Source organism: Sinocyclocheilus grahami, unplaced genomic scaffold (genome assembly GCF_001515645.1).
Source record: "Sinocyclocheilus grahami isolate Dianchi unplaced genomic scaffold, SAMN03320097.WGS_v1.1 scaffold926.1, whole genome shotgun sequence".
In the NCBI taxonomy this organism is placed as follows: Eukaryota; Metazoa; Chordata; class Actinopteri; order Cypriniformes; family Cyprinidae; genus Sinocyclocheilus; species Sinocyclocheilus grahami.
In genome coordinates this window covers 161,459-179,068 of record NW_015506105.1, presented here as the reverse complement: position 1 = coordinate 179,068, position 17,610 = coordinate 161,459, and the positions used below count along the sequence as shown (strand labels likewise).

At 34.3% G+C, this 17,610-nt stretch overlaps 1 protein-coding gene across 1 annotated transcript in view; it reads right to left on the bottom strand.

The window, feature by feature from the left end:
• LOC107564364 (bone morphogenetic protein receptor type-1B-like) overlaps window positions 1-17,610 on the bottom strand; it is a 61,473-nt gene that overhangs the window by 10,803 nt on the left and 33,060 nt on the right. The window lies entirely within an intron of this gene.

Genomic DNA, 17,610 nt, shown 5'->3' with positions numbered 1-17,610 from the left:
ATCCTGTAGTATCTGTCAGAAACTCACACAACATTTATCCAACTCAAAAATGTGCTTTATTTCATTCCTTCTTGTTTACAGAGCTGAATAAAACTGAATAATTCCTACAGATTTCCAGACTCTCAGGATCAAAACACACAGCTTTGAAGTATGAAATGTATGGCACCTGGGGAAATATGGCTGCAAATATCACATCATTCTCACTATTTCATCTTCAAATATTTGCACCCCGAGACATTTTATTAATTAAACAAAGAGATGGAAATGAAGTTTGGACAGTCTGTCACTTGTTTTGGAGCGATATGAAGAGGTTATTTGAGATGTTTGTTTAAAGAAGGGCTTCTCAAACACTCTGAACGGCTGCTGAACTTGTGAGCAGGTAAGCATCAATGATAGACTCGCTAAAAGTAATATTGATTTGTTTGTGTAAAACATTTTTTTAAATGAAAATTTTCATTGAACAATCGAGATTGTTTGATCAAACAAATAAAACTACAAAAATACAAATGATTATTACACCACAGTCAGTATTCAATCACAATATTCATCAAAACAATTAAAATACAATCACACAGCCCTAATTTGAGAAAACTTCTCATGGTTCTCAATATTACACACATACTGTATATATATATATATATATATATATACCATGAGAAGTTTTCTCATATACAGTATGTGTGTGTGTGTGTACAAACCTACAGTTTACTAAATTTCAAGGTCGCTGCTTAGTCCTATTTGAAGTTAGGAGCAGAAGCGCAGTGTTTTTAAAGCATATTTCATAAATTAATTGCATTCTAAAGCACAGTATAAAAAATTTAAATATGTGATTTGATAAAGAACTCTGATCAAAATTAGAGAACACTTACAGATTACCACCAAGTTATTTGGTGTTAATCTGGCACCTGGTGCTAATTTCCATAATTAAATGACAAACCCTATTTAACTGGCAGCATTCCTCCAATTTTCACTGAGATTGCAAGATGGCCAAATGATGGCCAATGGGATGACACTTTCAGCCACTGCAAGAGAAGCTGGTCATTCCAAATCTGTCCAATTCCAAATGACACCAATTCATTCAAGTCCCCCAAAAAGGCTGGTCATCCACATAAGACAAGTGCACGAGAAGTCAGGATAATGCAGAGACTCTCAATGGGGAATCGGTTCAACACTGCAGCTGGAATTGCTTGGGAGTTCAGTGCTAGAGTATGTGAGCTTAGTGAAGTGGCAACAATTTCCCCTCCGCGCTCCAAGTATTCAATAGTCACCCCGCTCCACTGATCAGAAATGCCACTCCGCCTTCGTTCCATGACCAAATTTGCAGCTAAAGTATTTCAGTACGTTTTGAAATATCACAAATTTCTGATCAGAACTTATTTTAAACGAAAAATAAATACACAATATTAGAAGAATAGTTTTAACATGATTTATTGGAACACTGCAATTAGCCCAAGTCAATATTAAATTACAGTTTATCTCACTTGTCTATGTAGCGTCTCTCTACTATGGTGAAGCTGAGAGTTATTTCAGAAACAAAAAGTTTTCCGGTTTAAGCTGATAAATCACAGGACAGCGTTGACAATAACTTTCGGCACTCCTGAATATTTCTATGTGCACGCGACCTGTATGTTATATGCGAGCTTGTGTGTTGTGCACGCTTGCAGCAATGTAGCAGCACATTAGTTAAGAGGGAGATTAACTACCTGTACAATAAACTGTTTAAAACTTGAATTCTAAGTAATTACTGGTTATTAACCTTACAGTAATGCAGATACAATAAATATTGTTGTTCAGCATGAGAAAAAGGATGCAATATTGATGTGCGCATGCGCAGTAAACCCTGGTAGGACAATCTGACGGGCAGGATAAAATGTCAGGACACCGACCACATGAACTCATGCTTATCACATCGGTCACATCACATTGCGTGGCGTGACAAAATACAATATATTTCTATTGTATTTTGTCACGCCGTGCTGCTCGCATCCAGTGTAGAATAGAACCCATTATAATCAGTAATGTTGTCTACACTGGATGCCATAAACTGATGCCTCGTTCTATTTATGACGTGCTGACACAAAGCTCAAATGATTTTCAACGGTCGCTTTGTCGAGTCCTGTTGCGGCACAGACACGGTGTGTCAGCATAGTTTGTCAGTACAGTCAGTAACGTAGCAGATTGAAAAGTTAGTATCTTTCTGCAGTACAATAGACGGCAGTGCGGTGGTGGCTTGAGTCTGTTGAATGGTGATTTAACGCTACGTTGTCACCTAGTTGGAAAGACTCAATGTTAAGTAAATAAACAACAATGTCCTCGTCTTTTACTCTCACAATGAGCTTATCATATTCGTTTGCTACATTAGTAGGGCCCTATGTTTCCGCGATGCAGAAAACATGGACAGAATAGCGCAATCCAGTCATAAAAACGGAATTTACAGTATAACGCGGAATTTCATGGAATTTGTCTTGTTTTTGATGAATAAATAAAAAACAGGTCAGTACATATATATATATATACTGTGTCTGTGAATATTAAACTGCAAAAGACTTATTTAAATACGAATGTTCTGCATGTTCATTTGATTACCAGAAAATACACAACACAGAATTTGTGAAAAAAAATTATTATTATATTATTCATTATTATTATTTATTCATTTTAGATGTTTACATTTGGAAAAGCTGTGCTTCCTGCATAAACCTGGCCCTGTTGGTTTGGCAGAAGCATGCTTGCCTTACACAGTTACCTTGTTTAATTTCTTAATTCAAGTTATATACAGAGTTCTGGCATGAAACTCTAGATGGCGCAGTCTATATGGTTATAAACCATAATAACCTTGTTGAGAGCACAATTGTGCTTTTGTCTCCATGAGCGAGACACTTAACCTGGAGTTACTGCTGCTGTAATTAGTGCATGCTAAGTCACTCTGGGTGAAAAGTAAGTAACACAGAGTTACGATATAGGGCTGTAAAGTTGATGTGTGTGTGTTTTCCTCTCCCACAAGAGCTTGTGCATATGACCGAACACACACACATACACACACACACACACACACACACACACACACACACACACACAGTTTTAGACAGTCACAAAGGTACTTATAGAAGCTGACCATACACCCTTCAGTCAAAATAACTCCACATCTGTGAGCTGTTACAGACAAAGTTTACTGTTAAGTGCACTGATGTCAGACTCATTTTGAATAATAAAGTTTATTGTTAAATTGTTAAATACCCTGCATCCACTACATAGGCCTATGCTTGTCACATCATTATAAGTGTTTGATCACCACATTTGAGTTATCATTGCAAAAAATTTGTTTATGTATATATATTCTGTTTATGTAGGCTATATGCTGTATTCTATATACAGTACCAGTCAAAAGTTTGGACACACGAATGGGAAGTGTGCCCAAACTTTTGACTATACTGTACTATAATATAGCCTACACAAAGAATATCGGCCGATATATCGAAATCAGTCTTTTTTTAAATCCCTAATATCAGTATTGGCCCCCAAAAAACCCATATCGGTTGGGCTCTAATAATAATAATAATAATATCCATGAATTATTGCCATTGTTTATTTTGGCAGCCTGAATGAATATTAAATATGTCATATAAATTTTAAATATGTTGAAAAACCTAAACATTTATTTAAACTAGTACAAACAGAAAAAATAAGACAACAAATCTATACTGGCATGACAACTTGAATAAAAAAAAGAAATTGAAAAAATTCAATTCAATTGAAAAAAATATGGTTATAAACCATAATAACCTTGTTGAGAGCACAATTGTGCTTTTGTCTCCATGAGCGAGACACTTAACCTGGGGTTACTGCTGCTGTAATTAGTGCATGCTAAGTCACTCTGGGTGAAAAGTAAGTAACACAGAGTTACGATATAGGGCTGTAAAGTTGATGTGTGTGTGTTTTCCTCTCCCACAAGAGCTTGTGCATATGACCGAACACACACACATACACACACACACACACACACACACACACACACACACACACAGTTTTAGACAGTCACAAAGGTACTTATAGAAGCTGACCATACACCCTTCAGTCAAAATAACTCCACATCTGTGAGCTGTTACAGACAGAGAGGGGGTGCTGAGGAATGCTGTATTTAATTTTTACATCAGGACATAAAATAAAGATGCTTATTTCATGGCTCTCTGGAACACTTCATTTTGATTAATCGTTTGTGGCATTCAGTGGTCAAATATTCTTATAATATTGATAATCATGTTTATATACAGTAAAAATTGTATGTAAAAATGTAACACTCATTTTTGCCTATATGTACATGAACTAATAACCAGTAAATAATAATAATAAATAACAGTAAACACGATAAAAACAAATAAATTAATATATTTCATAACATAGTTGAGAAACTATCTGCAAAGTCTGGTTCACGTATGTTTAGTGGAAACCCATTTAAACAGACAGGCGATGATAAATCCAAAGCATACTTGTAAAGCATGCAAAAATACATAAAAAAAACTTTTAAAAAGTCTTCTTTAATAATATAATATAATTTTATAATATAATATATTTATAATATAGTTTTTACATAATGATATTAGTGTTTCATAGGACATTAATAAACATATATACAGTTCAGTTCAGTTTGTGTGACGCAAATTACATCACCAAAAATGTGTGCACGTACTTGTATAATGTATAACGAGTGGTTCCCTGCATTATTTTAGGAAAACATCTTGTGATTACAGTATTGGGCTGCTCTAATGCGCCATTAAAATGAACAGTGAAAGTAACAAAAGCTTATATAATACAAACAGACAGGCGATGATAAATCCAAAGCATACTTGTAAAGCATGCAAAAATACATAAAAAAAACTTTTAAAAAGTCTTCTTTAATAATATAATATAATTTTATAATATAATATATTTATAATATAGTTTTTACATAATGATATTAGTGTTTCATAGGACATTAATAAACATATATACAGTTCAGTTCAGTTTGTGTGACGCAAATTACATCACCAAAAATGTGTGCGCGTACTTGCATAATGTATAACGAGTGGTTCCCTGCATTATTTTAGGAAAACATCTTGTGATTACAGTATTGGGCTGCTCTAATGCGCCATTAAAATGAACAGTTAAAGTAACAAAAGCTTATATAATACATTTTAACAGGTATAATTAAGTGTGTAAATAACTGAAGGAAATATCTGTTTGCTAAATGAAGCCAACTAACATGATTCATACTATTGTTATTATTATTATCATTATTTTGTTTCTGTACCCAATATTTAAAAAAAAAAAAATTCAAATGCTGTGAAAATACAGGTATCGGTATCGGTATCGGTGAGTACCAAAAATGAAAGCATCGGACTCGTTCTGAAAAAAGTGGTATCGGTGCATCCCTAAAAATATAAAAAATAAAACATTTTATATAAAGTTTAAACTCAAAACTATATTTCATGTCTATAATGTACAGTCATATAGCATAAGTCACGTTGGGGTCCTGTTCACCCTGTCTGGGTCTATTTTTGCGATAATGACCACCTGATGGTACATTATGTTATATTTAGTACCTTAAAGTAAACTTCAGCGGACTCTTTCTCTCTCTCAGCAAACTATTCTTGTCTTTCACTCTCTGTTACAAACACTATCACTAGTCTAAACTCACTAATGCACTGCTTATATTACAGAGCTGAACACAGCGCTCTAGTCTGGATAAAGAATGGAGGCTAGTCTGTGTGTGTCTGAAAGCATCCTAGCACATCTAACACACATAATTAAGGGACAACTTTAATCCTACAAAGTACAGACACACTTACACATACATGTGAGTGTATACAGTAAGACTCCTTCATGTGCCGGACCGGGACGTCAGGGGAACTGCAACATAAACACTCCCGCTTTCCCACACACACACCATGAGTGTGATGCACTGCTTAATATCTCATCCCATCCCTGCCTGATCCATTTATTTCACATATGCACACTTTATGAAACACACACACATAAGCGCAGACGGATTTGGCCCATATTTAGTACCTTAAAGTAAACTTCAGCGGACTCTTTCTCTCTCTCAGCAAACTATTCTTGTCTTTCACTCTCTGTTACAAACACTATCACTAGTCTAAACTCACTAATGCACTGCTTATATTACAGAGCTGAACACAGCGCTCTAGTCTGGATAAAGAATGGAGGCTAGTCTGTGTGTGTCTGAAAGCATCCTAGCACATCTAACACACATAATTAAGGGACAACTTTAATCCTACAAAGTACAGACACACTTACACAGACATGTGAGTGTATACAGTAAGACTCATTCATGTGCCGGACCGGGACGTCAGGGGAACTGCAACATAAACACTCCTGCTTTCCCACACACACCATGAGTGTGATGCACTGCTTAATATCTCATCCCATCCCTGCCTGATCCATTTATTTCACATATGCACACTTTATGAAACACACACACATAAGCGCAGACGGATTTGGCCCTTGCATGCATAGTTAAGAAAGCCCTGTGAAAACAGTCGTAAACACAGTCAGTGCTGTGAGACTTAACATATAAACAGAACAGTTCATTTATAACCGTTAATAGTTATAGTGCTGCAGAACCAGCTTTTAGTTTGTTTGGTCTTTGCTGGAATATTTATTGATTTCACACAACTATTTGTACTAAAAACTTCTATATTTAGTAACACTTTACAATAAGGTCTCAGTTGTAAAGATTAGTTTATGCATTAGCTAAAATAAAATTAAATAAATGTAAACAACTTTTGCTTTAAAAAATGTATTATTAAATGTTGAAATTAAAATAATAAATAACAAAGATTATTATTAATATTAATTATTATTATTACTGTAAAAGTTAAATAATTTTAACTAATGTAATTCCTATGGGTGGACTTTTAAAACCTCTTATTTTGGGCAAAGCAAAGTAAACTAAACTAAAATTTGTTCAGGGAATGTTAACCATTTTTGATTTTAAAAATGCATGATTAAATACTCAAATTAAAATGATCAAAGATTATTAAATGCTGTAGTATTGTTCTTTGTTAGTTAATTTTAACTGATGTAGTTTAAGTAATTTTAACTAATGTAATTCCTATAGGTGAAGTTTTAGAAATGTGAAGCTATAGGTAAAAACATTTTTTAAATAAAATTTTAAAAAATAACTTGCATATGTTAATTTGTAAACATATACAATTTTTGAATAAAAAAAAATGATTAAACAATGTGTTAAAAAACCTTATAAATAAACAGTAAATAAATCAACTTTACAGTCAATAAACATGTTTGACTGTAAAACTGCACTGATCCCAATGACTGACAGAAATAATAGTGTGTCATGGCTGTTTTTGGCTCTGTTCATAACAACGCAAGCGGCATGAATCTGGCACTAGAGATACACGATCCTTCGTTTCTCACCCGCGTCACTCTCCATCTGCTGTTATTTATCTGAGTCATTTACATAACACAAACACTGACTCGCCAACTACTTGACTACTTTTCTGGATGATTAGTCAATTAGTTAAAACGAGTAGTCGTGCAAGCTCTACTGAAAACAAATCTGTACTGAACACACAGCAATTATACTCAGAAAAACAGCATTAGAACATTTATTCCATTAAAAACTTGCAGTAGACATGCAGTATTTTATGTAATATGGTCAAAGAAAGATATGAAATATATTACATATATTTAATATGGATATTGTGATGACAATAATATTGTCTTTGTTTCCTTTCACAAACACAAGATGTTCTGTATGCCAACTCAACAAAAATGTAAGAATTTAGAGTTCTCAACGTTATGAAAGAAGAATGAAAAGAAAAAACGGGGTTGTTTACGCATAATTGTTTATACATAAAATAAAACTAAAGTACATGAAAAAATTTTTAAGTCACATAAGAGAAACACAATTCTGTTAATGTTTTGGTACCTTATAATTTAAAAAAAAATAAAAAATGTATATTAGCTCATAAAAACTATTTAAAAATATGTATATCCTAACATATACCAAAATATATGCTAAATATATCCTGTTTTCAAAAAAAAAACTTTTTGTTTATAATAAAATAAAATGAAAAAATGTAATTAAATAAAACATTTTTTTAAATAAAATAAAATAAATTGGGACTAAGTAAAATGTTTTATGAAGAGACTAAACACAAAGTTTTTAATAAGTATTAGCTAAATTATATAACACCAGAAGTGAGAACAAGGAAAAAAATATATATAAATACAACATTTGAATCCAATGCAAATGTTTTTTATCATATAAAAATAAGTAAATCAACAAATGTATATTATTTTATATTACATAATATCATCTTTAAATATGTGTGTATATCATAAATATGATATAAAATGTCATATACACACACACATAACAATGTTACTATTTTTAGATCATATATATATATATATATATATATATGTGTGTGTGTGTGTGTATATATATATATATATATAATATATACCAAAATTGTTTAAAAATGCAAATTGTTAAAAACGTCTTTCAAAGACAAGTAAAATGGTCTAATTCTCAGTCTTGCTTCACATCTAAAAATGCATAAAGTCAGGATTAAATGTATTTTAGGGTAGTCTATAGTAATTATAATTAGCTTAATTAAATAACAATAGCGGTCAACAGGGTGTCAACAATTACACAGCGAGGTGCTCATGTGAGTGTGTGAATGTTTCCACACACACGCTCAACCAGAAAGAGGTACGACCTTTAACCCTAAAATCCAACCACTTCAGTATGCCACAGTCAAGCCTGACACATCTGTCAATCAAAACCCAGAGCCATCAATCAAACCCGCGGGGGTCTGGAGATAATGAGTGTACAAGAATGAAAGGAAAAAAGATCAATACAACAGATGCAAGAAAATGAAACTGCTATGAGAAGAAGAAAAGATAAGACCGGATAATAGATGGAGAACAGACAAAAGAGAGCTTCAACTGTCTTTATCTGCTGGGCTTTGTCAAGCATGACCGGCCGTCTGAATGGGCCTGAACTCAATCAAAATCTCTTTTTCGCTCTCTGTCAGTCTGATGGTTGAATAAAACCCCTGAGGACAGAGATTTTCACACACAGAGACACTTTTCATTCCTTTACACAGTCAAATAATCACTGCGAATCTGTCAGAGAATTGTACAAGAATGAAAGGAAAAAAGATCAATACAACAGATGCAAGAAAATGAAACTGCTATGAGAAGAAGAAAAGATAAGACCGGATAATAGATGGAGAACAGACAAAAGAGAGCTTCAACTGTCTTTATCTGCTGGGCTTTGTCAAGCATGACCGGCCGTCTGAATGGGCCTGAACTCAATCAAAATCTCTTTTTTCGCTCTCTGTCAGTCTGATGGTTGAATAAAACCTCTGAGGACAGAGATTTTCACACACAGATACACTTTTCATTCCTTTACACAGTCAAATAATCACTGCGAATCTGTCAGAGAAGCCCGACTGCTCCATAAAGCTGCTTCCTGCTCCTCATTCACAGTTTAGCTACATGTGCGAATCTATTATGAAGATTTAAAGGAACCTAATGTCTATATCTCACATGTGGGGAATGCTGTTGATCACCATAGACAATAATGTCAATTGTTTTTGCTCTGGCACTTGAATGAATTCTGTAGTAAAACAGAATAGTTAACATTTTCAAATTAAAATTAAGTTTACAATTATAAGTTGGCACTACTCTTTAAGCTTTGGGAGCTTTAGAAAAAAAAATAAAAAAAAAACAGGGGAGGAAATGGGAAGTGCATATTTTAGTTAAAACACCAAAATGAAATGAAATTAAATAAAAAAAATACAATCAAATAAAAAAGCACCAAAATGAAATCATTCAAAACAAAACTAAATAAAATAAAATCTTCTGGTTATGAAAGGGGAGGAAATGGGAAGCGCATATTTTATTTGAAATCATGAAATCCAAAATGAAATAATTCAAAACTAAAACAAACAAACAAACAAACAAACTAACTAACTAACTAACTAACTAACTAACTAACTAACTAACTAACTAACTAACTAACTAACTAACTAACTAACTAACTAACTAACTAACTAACTAACTAACTAACTAACTAACTAACTAACTAACTAACTAATTAATTAATTAATTAATTAATTAAATTAAAATAAAATAAAATAAAAACTTCTGGTTATGAAAGGGGAGGAAATTGGAAGTGCATATTTTAGTTAAAACACCAAAATGAAATTAAATGAAATTAAATAAAGCAAAATAAAATCACCAAAATGAAATCATTCAAAACAAAACAAAACAAAATAAAATAAAATAAAATAAAAACTTCTGGTTATGAAAGGGGAGGAAATGGGAAGCGCATATTTTATTTGAAATCATGAAATCCAAAATGAAATCATTCAAAGTAAAATAAAATAAAATAAAAACTTCTGGTTATGAAAGGGGAGGAAATGGGAAGCGCATATTTTATTTGCAATCATGAAATCCAAAATGAAATCATTCAAAGTAAAATAAAATAAAATAAAAACTTCTGGTTATGTAAGGGGAGGAAATGGGAAGTGCATATTTTAGTTAAAACACCAAAATGAAATGAAGTTAAATAAAACAATATACAATAAAATAAAAAAGCACCAAAATGAAATCATTCAAAACAAAACAAAACAAAATAAAATAAAAACTTCTGGTTATGAAAGGGAAGGAAATGGGAAGCGCATATTTTATTTGAAATCATGAAATCCAAAATAAAATAAAATAAAATAAAATAAAATAAAATAAAATAAAATAAAATAAAATAAAATAAAATAAAATAAAATAAAATAAAAACTTCTGGTTATGAAAGGGGAGGAAATGGGAAGTGCATATTTTAGTTAAAACACCAAAATTAAATGAAAAGAAATTAAATAAAACAAAATCAAATTTAAAAAAGCACCAACATGAAATCATTCAAAACAAAACTAAACAAAAAAAATAATAAATTTTAATATTTCAAAAAATAATAGTTATATGAGCTGTAAAGCTGTCTAAAACATCCTTTTCAGTTGTGACTACTTTTGATTTCTTTTACATCACTTCCACATCCCTTCTGGACATCCTTGTGTAGACATCAAGCAAAAATCACAGGGTTGACGCTGAAAAGTAAACACTTGAAAGACAGTATATTACTTTGCACATTGCAATTTTAGAGTTTTATTGGTATAAACATCTCCTGTGCTATATACACCGAGGTAGGAATCCAAACTGCTGTCTTTGATAGTTGACAGCATGCCACCAAACGCGGGCAAAAACAACCTGAAATATTCCTGTAATTGAAACATACACGCAACATGCATCTGCAATCATAACAGGCTGACCGTGTCTCTTGTCGGTGACGTCTGAAATGCTTTTTTAGAGCCGTGTGTTTCCATGGCTCCTCAGTGAGGGTTCTGCAACTGTCTGTTATGTAAATAAAGAAAATTCCACTCATATCTGGAATGAAGCAGCGTCTGGAGTTCCAAGTTATTTTGAGTCTCGGTAAGAACAGACTGCTCTATGTTAATTAGCTGGTGTGATAACTCTGATTTAAATTTCCTGGAAGCATCTAAACATCTTAAGATGACATACGGTTGCTGCAGGGTGATGAGACTGTCTTTATCTGACACTCGCACACAGAGGCTGCTAACAGCACTTCATATAAACACCCACTGACACCATATTAAGACAGCAAGCAGCAAGCATTAAGATGACTGCGCAGACGGCTTATGTGCAAACTGTGGCCTTGTGTTTATGTTTATGACGAGATGTAATTTACAAGGTCATCTTGAAACTCAATCATCTGACCCTGAACATTCCAGGGATCCTTCACACGGATACACACACACACTCTATGAAATATAAAATAAACACGGCACTTTCAAATAAACAGCAGAAGCAAAATTCAGGCTTCCATTTCCAGAGTCTTTCAATGACATGAGAGAAACAAGAATGACTCTCTGGCCAACAGCGAAAACTGAGAGCAAAAACAGAAAAGGTTTTCTGCTCAAACTTTACTAATGCATCTTTCACTAACAGTCAAACACTGAGTGGGATGTGCTCTTGTGTTCAAAAATAGTGAAACTTAATTAAGCAATAAAGCACTTGAGGCTGCACTATATTATAAATACAAGAGGTGGGTTAACATAGAGCATTGTTTTCTGATTACAATCGGTTTAAATGTGCTTGATTTTGGGTGCAAGAATGGGCTTTTTTCTGCTTGATTAAATATGTTAAATATAAGCACTTTGTATGTTCGTGCAGTGTGTGCATGTTAAAATATAGATCTGATTTGAAGCTTGTGACATACAAACATGCAAATCAACCTGATCACTTTATTTAGCATTCATGTAAACAAAAAGTGTCCATGTGAACGTGGATAATGATGGCTATTGGCCATATTCTTAAGCTGGCAGGAAATAAAACAAAAATATTGAAAACTCATCTTGCACTCATGGGCCAATCAACATTTTAGTTTTGTCCAACCAAATGCTTTCTAAAATGAGAATATATCCCTTCCACTATTAGCAACAGTGACAAGTCATGGCTGTGATATAAACCAAAGTGTGTAGCTATTTAAAAAAAAAAATTGGCTATGATTTTCAATATGTCTGTCCAAAATTTCCATTTTAACAGTGAATATTTCAACAAGAAAGAAGCCATTTCCATGCTGCTGAACTCCCACACTTCTCACTCTCTGCAGTGAAATCTGTTCATGATTACTGCATAAGATCCTTTCAGCACAAACTGAAATAAAAGAAGGCCCGTAAACCCTCAGCTGTCTGTCCAGGTGTGGCGCCGGAACGTTCAGCCTACGTATCAGGCGAGAAGAGAAAGGTGGGAACAGGTGCGTCCACGGACAGGGTCAATACTAAGGATAGAGAGATGAAAGAGAGGGCAGATTATAAAGAACAAAAGATAAAGGCATTAAGATGGACTGACACACAATACCTCCAAATACCAAATCCAGCTGCTTCCTTCCCAAGATGCACTTGGGTTAGAGTGAACCATAGAAATACAAATAGAGAATAGTTTCCCAAACTGAGTTGATGAAAAGCTAATCATAAAAATATAATTAAAATTCATCATGAAAATTTAAATAAATAAATCTAATACATAATAGAATAGAATATCAAATATATAAATATTTATTTAGGTCTAATTTATTTATATGCTTTTCAAAATGCACATTTCAGAGCAGCTGTAGAGAAAATCCTGATGTTAAAGGGGGTCATATGATGCTGCTAAAAAGAACATTATTTTGTGTATTTGGTGTAATGAAATGTGTTTATGCGGTTTAAGGTTCAAAAAACACATTATTTTCCACATACTGTATATTATTGTTTCTCCTCTATGCCCCACCTCTCTGAAATTCGTCGATTTTTACAAAGCTCATCAGTCTGAAAAGCAAGGTGTGCTGTGATTGGCCAGCTATCCAGTGCGTTATGATTGGCCGAATACCTCAAGCATGTGACGGAAATGTTACGCTCCTACCATATTGTGATGATGCCCTGTCTAGCCGGAGCAACGAGACAAAAACATGAAAACCCATTATAAACGAGGCATTCCTTGCATCCAGTGGGGACATAATTACGGATTATAATGACTTTTTACGCGTTGCGTTGCTTCGTTTAGCAAACAGATATTTCTTCAGTTATTTCCACACTTAATTATGCCTGTTAAAATGTATTGTATAAGCTTTTGTTACTTTCACTGTTCATTTTAATGGCGCATTAGAGCTGCTCCATTGCAGCAGCTCAATACCATAATCACAAAACGTTTTCCTAAAATAATGCAGGGAACCACTCCTTATACATTACACAAGTACGTGCATACTATTTTAATTATATATGTATATGTATATTAGGCTATTATATAGCATTATAATAGCATTATATAGTGGTTCAACGCATTATCTTGTTTTTTTTTAATTGTTTCAACTGGTCTGGAACAGCATACGTGAGTGGAGCAGAGAGATGGTGATTTTCCCTCCCATGCTAAAAACTTTCTGTAGGTTTTCCACTTCCCGCTCATTGCTACTCCATATCAATGGCATACAAAGAAAATGCAGAATAATTAGAACAATCATTAACATAAATAACAGAGTGCCATATCTCTACACATTTTTTCCAGAACGTTCTATCGACCCGGTAGCAATTCTTCCACGGCCTGGTAGTGGGTCGCATTCCGGTGGTTGGGTACCTCTGCACTACAGCACCGGCTCCAGTCTGGCTACACACAGAGTGCTGTTTCTGAGTGTTACTGTTTGCAGTGCCACTGTTCTCTATCATTAAAAATCCATTAATAAATCAAGAAAGTTCAGGCTCTAGACTGACTCACACACACACCTGAGCGGCATTCAAAATCCATTAAGTGAGTTATCACACAGGGACCGGAGGCGCACTCAAGCCTCGTTCTGTGCTCATGAGTTCACTTAGGTGAGTGCAAACACACTCAGGCCTCACTCTCTGAACACCATAGTGTTAACCCTTTGAAGAAGGGAAACCAATGAAAGATGGGAAACTCACAAAAATTGTCACTGTCTTCATTGTTCCTTACTTCGCAGTTTCTGCAAAATATACACATATATGATACAGAATAGTCTGGTTTGTTTTTTAAATAATCTTAGAACATAATTCTAATGCATGTCTACTGAGGATCTCTGAGTTTGGATAGTTTTAAACATAATTTTACAGAAATTATAAAAGTCAGTAATAATAGTGACACAAGGAACTCAAAAAGGATGAGCAGCGTTTGCATCTATTGATTCACAGTTTCATTTTTTAATCAAGTTACTGTGTAATTTAACAATTTTGGTAGAGAAAAACAGCAGATAAAATACTTTTCAAAGTCACAATTCATTCCAGACGCTACACACAGAGTGCTGTTTCTGAGTGTTACTGTTTGCAGTGCCACTGTTCTCTATCATTAAAAATCCATTAATAAATCAAGAAAGTTCAGGCTCTAGACTGACTCACACACACACCTGAGCGGCATTCAAAATCCATTAAGTGAGTTATCACACAGGGACCGGAGGCTCACTCAAGCCTCGTTCTGTGCTCATGAGTTCACTTAGGTGAGTGCAAACACACTCAGGCCTCACTCTCTGAACACCATAGTGTTAACCCTTTGAAGAAGGGAAACCAATGAAAGATGGGAAACTCACAAAAGTTGTCACTGTCTTCATTGTTCCTTACTTCGCAGTTTCTGCAAAATATACACATATATGATACAGAATAGTCTGGTTTGTTTTTTAAATAATCTTAGAACATAATTCTAATGCATGTCTACTGAGGATCTCTGAGTTTGGATAGTTTTAAACATAATTTTACAGAAATGATAAAAGTCAGTAATAATAGTGACACAAGGAACTCAAAAAGGATGAGCAGTGTTTGCATCTATTGATTCACAGTTTCATTTTTTAATCAAGTTACTGTGTAATTTAACAATTTTGGTAGAGAAAAACAGCAGATAAAATACTTTTCAAAGTCACAATTCATTCCAGCCCATGTAAGAATAATGTCCAATCAATTTTGGCCACTTTATGAGCACATCTTGATGAAAAGTCACACCTTTCACAGAAATCTCCAGGTCATTCCTATGGAACATCCCATAAAGCTTGTCTGCATTAGCAACAGTAACCAACGAAGGGCGGAGCTTAGCGAAGGGTCAATTACAAAGCATCAAAACAGTGATAAAAACACGCAGTATTAGATTGTAACGTGAAGTATTCGCGTCTACGCTTGCGTACTTTGGATAAAACAATGGCAGGACGACTCACGCTGCTGTGGTACTGTACTCCCGCTTGCCATCAAAATTTGTGACTAACAGAATTACATGCAAACAAATCTGAGCTTCTCCGTCTTGTATGGTCTCAAATACTCTTTCGTTTTCTTTTATTCCTCTCTTCAACACCTCTGTCTTTCCCACACTCCAAAAATCCAGCGTGGAGCTACATCTGCCGGCTGTCCGTCAAAATCTCTTTGGACTCCAGCCATCGACCCGACTGCAGCTGGACGGCCTGTGATATAGTCTCCCTGAGCAACTTAAAGCAGAACATTATCGTTTAAGAGTGACTATGCTATAAAACAAAATCTAAATCACTTCATTTATCCAACAGGTGGTCGCTGCCAGTGAAAAGACAAACCTGTAACGGCTATTATTAATCAGAGCCATCAGAGAATAAACCTCAAAACCTCCCAGGAAAAGAGGTGGGAAGGTGATGAGAATACGATGAAAGGCAGTTTTTCCTCTTGGATATGAGACGTGCCCTCTGTCCAAGCCAAACAGGAAGTTAGTGTTTCAGATGGCGCTGTCAGTGAAGTGTGACTGAGAAGACCATCGCACAACTGCAAGACTGATACGTTCTTTATTTTCTCACTTTTCAGACTTTCTGTGGTTCTCACACTGACTGATCAGAAACCATCGATCTAAATAAATGGTTTAATCTGATTTAAGTGTTAATCTAGCTGTTGGACCGATATAGTAACACCAGAAAAACTGCTTGACAGAGAAAGTCTCGCTGGTTAAGCTAGTGGACTGCTGGATGAGGTTTGTGCTAGTCTGAGGTGGTTTACCAGCCCTTAACCAGCTTGACCAAGATGAGCTTAACCATCATCTAGACCAGTGGGTCTCAACCGGGGTGGGGGGGAGCAGCTCAAGCCATTTCTCATCGCGCTGTGTGAAATACAGACTGAAGGGTGGCTCAAAACTCCCGACCGCTGCATGAGCATATGACACACAAACTACATCTTTTGGCTGGATAAAGCAAGCCAGTGTCACGCTAGTAAAGTTTTGTGCTGCTTGTTCTGACGGAGGAACTGTTCACTGATGACGTCGAGCTGCCTTCAGATCGCTGAGTTTCCATACATTCATAATATTTTCATTTTTTATTTGTATTTTGGCGTGTTTAGTGATTATGAATGGATCTGTATAGTAGTTATCTGCAGTCCTTTGGATTCTCCCTGTGGTCTTGTCTGGTATGGCAGGTTGACTTGTGCTTATTTGTTAAAATTGAGCTTTACACACTTTTAAGTACGTTTAAGTTGTAAGGAATATCTGCAGTGACATTTCTGCAAAGTATGTTTGCAAAAAACAAAAAAAAACATTGAAAGTTTAAATCTATCTTGTAGGAATGTAATGGTATGAAAATTTCTTATCACGATTATAGTGACCAAAATTATCACGGTTATCAGTATTATCACGGTATTGTTAAAATTTGCTGGAGATGTTCAAAAAGTACCGACACATAAATCACATAAATCACCAAGTTTTATATTTAAAAATCAACAAATAACAAATAAAATGACTTTTTGTTTGAATAATCACTAAAACAATAACATTACCAATGATGTTCGGATTTTAAATGACAACTTGACTGACAACAGTTTAATAGCATGTTGAAATATATGTAAATGTTCAAATAAAGCTTTGAAAAAGTTTCATAGAAAGGTAAACCTCACATTTCAGCCTTTAAATAAAGAAAAATGTCAAAATGATAATTGATTAATAGCCTAAATGATTATATGTATTTTATCTGCTCCATAAATAATTCTAGATAACTTATCTGAATTGATCCACATAAGCTTGTTTTTCATCAAC